The sequence below is a fragment of the Neltuma alba genome, unplaced genomic scaffold (genome assembly GCF_004799145.2).
Source record: "Neltuma alba isolate B1F8T4 unplaced genomic scaffold, ASM479914v2 tig00010783_pilon, whole genome shotgun sequence".
Classification (NCBI taxonomy): domain Eukaryota; kingdom Viridiplantae; phylum Streptophyta; class Magnoliopsida; order Fabales; family Fabaceae; genus Neltuma; species Neltuma alba.
Genome location: NW_021635601.1, coordinates 122,796 through 130,856, shown reverse-complemented (window position 1 = coordinate 130,856; position 8,061 = coordinate 122,796). Strand labels below are relative to the sequence as shown.

General features: G+C 39.4%; 1 pseudogene; it reads left to right on the top strand.

The window, feature by feature from the left end:
* The first annotated feature begins 1,590 nt into the window (after positions 1 to 1,590).
* LOC114759033 (uncharacterized) lies at positions 1,591 to 7,345 on the top strand (annotated as a pseudogene).
* Positions 7,346 to 8,061: the final 716 nt, after the last annotated feature.

Genomic DNA, 8,061 nt, shown 5'->3' with positions numbered 1-8,061 from the left:
ACTCAATAATTGTTTAACAATTCCTAGGTCTTAGGATAGTTTTTCTGATTGTTGGGATAATTGTATTGCTTAATCTGATTATATTTGGGGATTATTGTGACTGAATTATTGCTTAGTATTTGACATTGGACTATTTATAGTTTTGATCTCAATTATAATGTTGTGGTTACGACATTTATATTGATTTTGGAATTAATATATTGTGATTTTCTAAGGTGGCTTAGAATTTTGGATCATATAGTCTCTTGCTAGCTTTAATTCTATTATTTTGGATTTAAGAGTTCTAATTAAGCATTGGTTTTAGCATCCTTAATTCCATTTTACTATTCTGGTTGCAGTTAGTAAGTTGGGATTTTAGGAAAATATTTTGTGGCAACTCGAGGTGGCTCGGTTGTTGGATCAAAAGCTTAGTTATAATTCTTAATTCATTGTTTTTAACTCCCACATCTTTTAGAGTGATGATTGCCTGCGTTGTTGAATTGGAGGATTGATTTTTATCAGTGTTATTTGTGTGTCTCATTTTCATTTCTTTCATCTTCAGTTATTTCAATCATCTTTTATATAAAAGAAAATAAAAAAAATAAGTATTTTAATTTCAATTTGATTCGTAGTATTTAATTAACAGCTTTTCAAAATCAAAAATCTCTTTTTATAGTTTAGGTTACTTGCATTCATTTACTAGGGTTTAATTTCGTTTTCGGCTCCTCAAAGTGAAACGACCCGAGTTTTGCACTATATTGCATTAATTCGGTTAATTTTTGGAATAACCCCAAAGCGACAATTAAGGGCAGTTCAACTTCAAGTGGCGCCGTTGCCGGGGAGCCAAGAAATTGGTTCCTTAGTAATTAAGTGTCAAGTAGCCTTGATTGGGGTTCATTTGTTGAGCCTTTTTAGTTTTCATTTTTGTTACTTTTTGCATTTTCTTTAGTAGTTTGCATTTGTTTCTATTGATTTTTCATAGCATTTTTTTTTCTTTTTCTTCTTTCTTTGCATAAAAAAAAAATTTAAAAATACAACTAAATATCTTGATTTTTCATTCATTGCATTTTTCATTCTCATACGCATACACTTGCATTGCATTGCATTCATCTGTTTTATTTTATTTTATTGCTTCTGGTTGATTGATTGTTTATGCCAAGAAAGGGTAGGTCTAAAACCCTAGTTCCTTCCAATCTTGAGCTTCAAAGTTCTTTAAGAGAAGTTAGACAAGACTCAAGGGTAGAAAGGACTAGTGAGGTTGAACTAGACAATTTAACTGATCTAGATTTGGTGGTTGACTTAGGTGACATAATGGAAACAGTTAATAATCCTAATGGTAACAACAATGGTGGTAATGAGAGAGGGGGCAATGGACATAATGGGGAGCATGACAGAATAGGAGAGAATAATGGAGATAACCCTAGAAGAAAAACTATTAGGGAAGCCACTACTTCTGATGCAAATTATGATCCTTTTAATGTTGCATGCCCTAATGTTGATGTTAATTTTGAGATTAAAGGTCCACTGCTTAATAATTTGCCTAAATTTTATGGTTTGACAGGTGAGGACCCGTACAAACATCTGAAATCTCTCTCTATGGTATGTGCTAGCATGAAGCCAGTTGGGGCTGATCTGGATGAGGTTCTTTGGAAGGTATTCCACTTATCTCTGGAGGGCAAAGCACGAGAATGGTACATGAGCTTGCCTAGTTATATGGCAGATGCCTACCATAACTGGAACAACCTCAGAAAAGCATTCTTGGAGAAGTATTTCCCTGCTTCCCGGACTTCCACATTGAGAAAAGAAATCTACTCTGCAAAGCAAGATTATGATGAGTCACTTTATGACTACTGGAACCGTTTTCAGGACTTGCTTTCTAGATGTCCACACCATCAGATTCCAGATGAGCAGTTAGTCCAATACTTTTATGATGGACTTAAGACCCAAGATAAGGGGATGTTGGATGCTGCTTCTGGGGGTTCTCTTATTGATTTAACTGCTGAGGAGGCATGGGAACTTATCAAGAAAATGGCATTGAACCATCAACAGTATAGCATCAGGGAGTCTAAAAATATCAATGCAATGCATGCCAATCCTTCTTCAGTCCACATTCCTCAATTGGACACATTCACTTCTCTCAATTGCTGCTTTGACTACACAGTTGAATAAGCTTGCATCTCACACTCCCCCTACTGACACTCGGACTCCTAATTCTATGGAGATGACTGCACCTAGTTGTGAGCATTGTAATTCTGTTATGCACATCTCTGCTGCTTGCCCTCATAGATATGAGGAAGTTTCTGCCATGTATCAAGGAAGGGCCAATCAATCCAAGCAATGGAACCCATACTCAAACACATATAATGAAGGATGGAAAGCTCATCCAAATTTCCGATGGGGAGGAGGTGACAATAGGCAGGTTCAAGAAGGGTTTCAAGGGAATATGGTTCCTCAAGGGCAACTTACTATGGAGGGTTACAAGGAGAATCTTCTAGAGCCATGTCTACCCCACAGCAATCACAGTCTAAGGATGATGAGCGGTTCTCTCGAATACTCAAGGGCATTGAGGCAATGACTGAGCACATATCTAAGTCTGAAGCTAAATCTGAAGCTAGATTTGCAGCCCTAGAGAATAGGATGGAGCAATGGGAAACTAGAACCTCTAATTTGACTTCTTATGTCACTAAGTTGTCAAATGGTGTGAGTGAACAGCAAGCTAAGGCTAGTGGTTCAATGCCTTCCAACACGGTGATAAATCCTAAATCTTTGAATGCAATTACATTGAGAAGCGGTAAGGAAATTGGTGCTAAGACAGTGCAATTCAAAGATGATGAAGAGGGTGAAGAACCGGTTGATGAAGAGATAGAAGTTGAGTCTCCTCCTTCTAAAACCACTCAAGACATTCCCAAGGCCACTCAAGAGACCTCCATTCAATCCAAAGAGCCAATAGAGAAAGGATCATCTTCCAAAGGTGATGAGGTAAATATTTCTGACTTGCCTTTTCCTCATTCATATCTCATGAGTAAGAAAGTTGTTGAAAAGAAAGATAATGATGAGCTTTTTGAAATGTTTAGCAAACTTGAGGTTAATGTGCCATTACTTGATTTGATTAAGAAGATGCCTAAGTGTGCTAAGTTTCTGAAAGATCTATGTACAAACAAGAGGAAGTATAGGCATAGTGAGAGAATCCAACTGGGGTCTAGTGTTAGTGCTATCTTCAAGCCACAGCTGCCTATTAAGTGTAAAGACCCGGGTTCCTACACTATTCCCTGTACCATAGGCAAAACAAACATTTCACATGCCTTACTAGACTTAGGTGCAGCCATAAATGTTATGCCTACCTCTGTCTATGAGAGTTTGGGTATTCATGCCTTGAAAGACACCAGTGTTGTGCTAGGTCTAGCTGATAGGACTGTGAGACATCCTAAGGGCTTTCTTGAGGATGTTCTTGTGCAAGTGAAGGGTCTTGTGTTCCCAGCTGACTTTTATGTGCTAGATATGACTGATGAGATTAAAGCCGATAGCACTTTGATTCTAGGAAGACCTTTTCTTAGAACAGCCCAAACCATAATTAATGTGAAAGACGGGGTCATTACCATGGGTTTTGGGGACCAACAGATTACCTTCAACATTTCTGATGCTATGAGTCAAGGTTATGCAGATTGCTCTTACTTGGGTGTTAATTTGATTGATTGTGCTGTTAATGATGTTGATGATTTGCATGAATCTGAGATGCATGAACATGACTGGTATGGTGAGATTGTTGAGCATGATGATGCATTTACTTGTTTATCTACCCCTCATTCTTCTTCTTTTTGCTCATGTTATGGTGACGTGGTGTGTGTTAACTGTTTAGAAGTTGATCACCTCCTTTCCATCTCTCATGATTTTGATGCATCATCTTGTCTTAACTGTGATTCTGCCTTGAACATTACACTTGATGATAGCCTTGAGAAAGGCGAGTTTGTTGATTCTGCAGGTACTGATGATAAAGGAGCTGTTACACAAGCTACACCGGTAGCTTCTCCTTTGAGTGGTGCTGGAACATTAGAAGAGGCTAGCAACAAGCTTGCTACTGACTTAGTCACTTCTAATCCCACTCTTTCTTGTGATTTACTTGATGTTTCTGTTGATAAAATTGATACCGATCCTTCTTTTTGTAGGTCATCCAAGAATGGCACTGAGTTGGGAAGTGGAGGACATACACATCATGATGAGCTTATATCTCCTTCCCTAAGCCATATGGACATGCCACTTGCATTGAATGCACTTGACATAAAAGAATTAGTTCCTTCTGTTGTGCAACCTCCTGATTTAGAACTGAAACCCCTCCCCTCTAATTTGAAATATGTCTTTCTTGCTGCTGATTTAAATTGCCTGTTATTATTTCCAGTTCTTTGAGTAGTTCTGAAGAAGAAAGATTGATTTCTGTATTGAAGAGTCATAAAGGGGCTATAGGATGGTCTTTAGGGGATATTCCAGGAATTAATCCATCAGTTTGCACACACAGGATCCTTTTGAATGAAGGGTCCAAGCCAGTTAGGCAACCACAGAGGAGACTGAATCCTCTCATTCTGGATGTGGTTAAGAAGGAAGTCTCAAAGTTGTTGAGTGCTGGGATCATCTATCCCATATCAGACAGTGAGTGGGTAAGTCCGGTACAAGTAGTACCAAAGAAGAGCGGTATCACAGTAGTGAGAAATGAAAATGATGAACTGATTCCAACTAGGGTTCAAAATGCTTGGAGAGTGTGTATAGACTATAGGAAGTTGAATGATGCTACGAGAAAGGACCACTTTCCATTACCTTTTATAGATCAGATGTTGGAAAGAATTTCAGGAAAGTCTCACTATTGTTTTCTTGACGGTTTTTCTGGCTATTTTCAGGTACCTATCGCTCCTGAAGATCAGGACAAGACTACCTTCACATGCCCTTTTGGTACCTTTGCTTATCGAAGGATGCCATTTGGGTTGTGTAACGCTCCAGGCACCTTTCAAAGGTGCATGATGGCGATATTTAGTGATCTTCTAGAGCAAAACATGGAAGTTTTTATGGATGACTTCACTGTTTATGGTGAGAGTTTTGATGAGTGCTTGAATAGCCTAGAGCAGGCTCTTGAGAGGTGTATTGATAAGAAATTGGTTTTAAACTTTGAAAAGTGTCATTTCATGGTTGATAAAGGGATAGTCTTAGGTCACCTCATCTCTCAAAAGGGGATTGAGGTTGATAGGGCCAAAATTGAAGTTATTTCATCCCTTCCTTATCCTACTTGTTTAAAGGATTTGAGGTCTTTCTTAGGACATGCAGGTTTCTATCGGCGCTTTATTAAGGATTTTAGTAAAGTTGCTCTGTCTCTTTCTACCTTATTGAAAAAGGATACTGAATTTAAATTTGATGATAAGTGTAGACATGCTTTTGACACTTTGAAATCTATGCTTGTTTCACCTCCTATTCTCACTGCACCTAACTGGAATTTACATTTTGAGTTGTCTTGTGATGCTTCTAACTTTGCAGTAGGTGCCATGCTTGGACAGAAGGAGGAGAAACAGTCTAGAGTCATCGCATATGCCTCCAAGACGCTTGATTCCGCTCAAGTGAATTATACCACTACGGAGAAGGAACTGTTTGCTATTATTTTTGCTTTGGATAAGTTTAGACAGTATCTTATAAACTCTCGAGTGGTTGTCTTTACAGATCATGCAGCGGTTCGATACCTATTTAAGAAGCCTCAGTCTAAACCTAGACTGCTGAGATGGGCTTTGCTGCTACAGGAGTTTGATATCGAGATTAGAGATCGAGCTGGAGCGGAGAATCATGTAGCTGACCACCTTAGTCGGTTACCTGAAGGCACACAGGGAGTTGACTCTTCTGATCTTGTTATTGACTCATTTCCTGATTCTGCACTTTTTGCCTTGGCTGTTCATGAGCCTTGGTACTCTAATATAGTTAATTATCTTGTCACTGACCTTATACCTCCTTCTATGTCTAAATTTCAGATTGATAAGCTGAAGAGGGAGGCAAGATACTATATCTGGGATGCTCCAATCCTGTGGAAGCAATGCAGTGACCAGATCATCAGACGCTGTGTTCCAAATAATGAGATCCACTCTATCCTTACCTTTGCACATTCTTTATCTTGTGGGGGGCATTTTAGTGCTAATAGGACTGCTAGGAGGGTTTTAGAGTGTGGTTTTTATTGGCCTTCTCTATTTAAGGATGCTTATTCTTTCTGCAAGTCTTGTGATAAGTGTCAGAGGTTTGGGAGTTTGGGTAGGAAGCATGAGATGCCTCTAAGACCTATGCATTTTTGTGAAATCTTTGATGTGTGGGGCATGGATTTTATGGGTCCCTTCCCTTCGTCTTTTGGATTTTCATACATATTACTTGCAGTAGATTATGTGTCTCGATGGGTAGAGGCAGTGCCAACTAGGAAAGATGATGCTTCTACTGTTGCCAAGTTTTACGTTCTCATATCTTTTGCAGGTATGGCATTCCAAGAGCAATCATCAGTGACCAAGGAACACACTTCTGCAACAGGACCATCAAGTCTCTATTGGCTAAACATGGAGTCAATCACAAGCTGGCCACTCCTTATCACCCTCAGACGAATGGGTTAGCTGAAGTCTCTAACCGGGAAGTGAAACGAATACTTGAGAAGATCGTGAAACCATCCCGTAAGGACTGGAGTGAAAGGCTTGAGGAAGCTCTTTGGGCTTACAGGACTGCCTACAAGACCCCTATAGGCATGTCCCCCTTCCGGTTGCTCTATGGCAAGGCTTGCCATCTACCTATGGAGATCGAGCACAAATCTTATTGGGCAATCAAGGCATGTGATGCAGATCTCGAATCTTCACTTATCAATCGGAAGATGCAACTCCAGGAACTTGAAGAGATGAGACTTGAATCCTACGACAATGCCAGAATCTACAAAGACAAGCTGAAAATGATTCATGACAAACAGATTCTGAGGAAGCAGTTTCATGAAGGTGACAAGGTTCTAAAGTTTAAAGCCCGGTTGAAGCTGATGCCCGGGAAGTTTGTCACCAAGTGGGAAGGTCCGTTTAGAGTTACTAAAGTATATCCCTTTGGCACGGTAGAGCTCGTAGATGAGGAGACCGGTATAACTTCACAAGTCAACGGCCATCTACTGAAGCACTACCATGAGAATCACAGACCTCCCTGATCACCCGGTTGTTCCCTTCCACCCTACTCTTTTACTTTATGTTGTATTGCTGGTGATATCTGTTTGCTGAGATAGTTAGGAGTAAGTGTGGGGGAGGGAACTTTTCCAGTAGCTGTAGTTGTAGCTGTTTATTTCTGTTTAGTAGTTGTTTGTTTTGTTTCCTCTTGATTCTGCCATCTCTTCTGATCACTTGATTTATATTTGTCTATTTTCATTTCACATTATCTTAACATTGAGGACAATGTATTGATCAAGTGTGGGGGAGGGATTGTTGTTGAGTTGTTGAGCTTTCTTTTGAAAAAAAAAAAAATTTGCCTTTGGATTTGCTCCTGTTTCCTAAGTATTGCTGCTATAATTGCTCTCTTCTCTGCCTATTGGTTGATTTCTGAATTGCATCGCATGATTTGAGAGTGATTCTTGCTTGGGAATTTTGCTGCTAGTTTCTGTGTCCTCCTATTTTCATTCGCCTCAGTGCTCTGCACTGCTGTATGGGCGAGTTGCTGTTTCTCTCTGTTGCTGACTCTTGACTTTTGTAATCCTTGGGCATCTCTTTTAAAATCTTTTTGCACAATGCTTGTGAATGTTGCACGGCTGAGTTTGATTGCATTTGATTTAAGTGATTTCTGTTCTTAGTTGATTAGCATAGTAGAATGCCTTTGGTGCAGTGTTATTAACCTTGTTTCATAGCTTGATACTTAAGGAGGAAACATCTTGGAGAAAGCCTTGATGGAAGGATTGTTGAGCCATATATTTTCTCATCTTGTGTGATTTTCACCTAGTTTTGGTTAACCTCTAGAACTTGTCTAGATTCTTTTTCAAAGCTGCATTAATACCTAGGTTTGTGAAGATGATAGGGGCATTCATTTCTAAACCCTTTACCCAAACACAAACCACTTCAT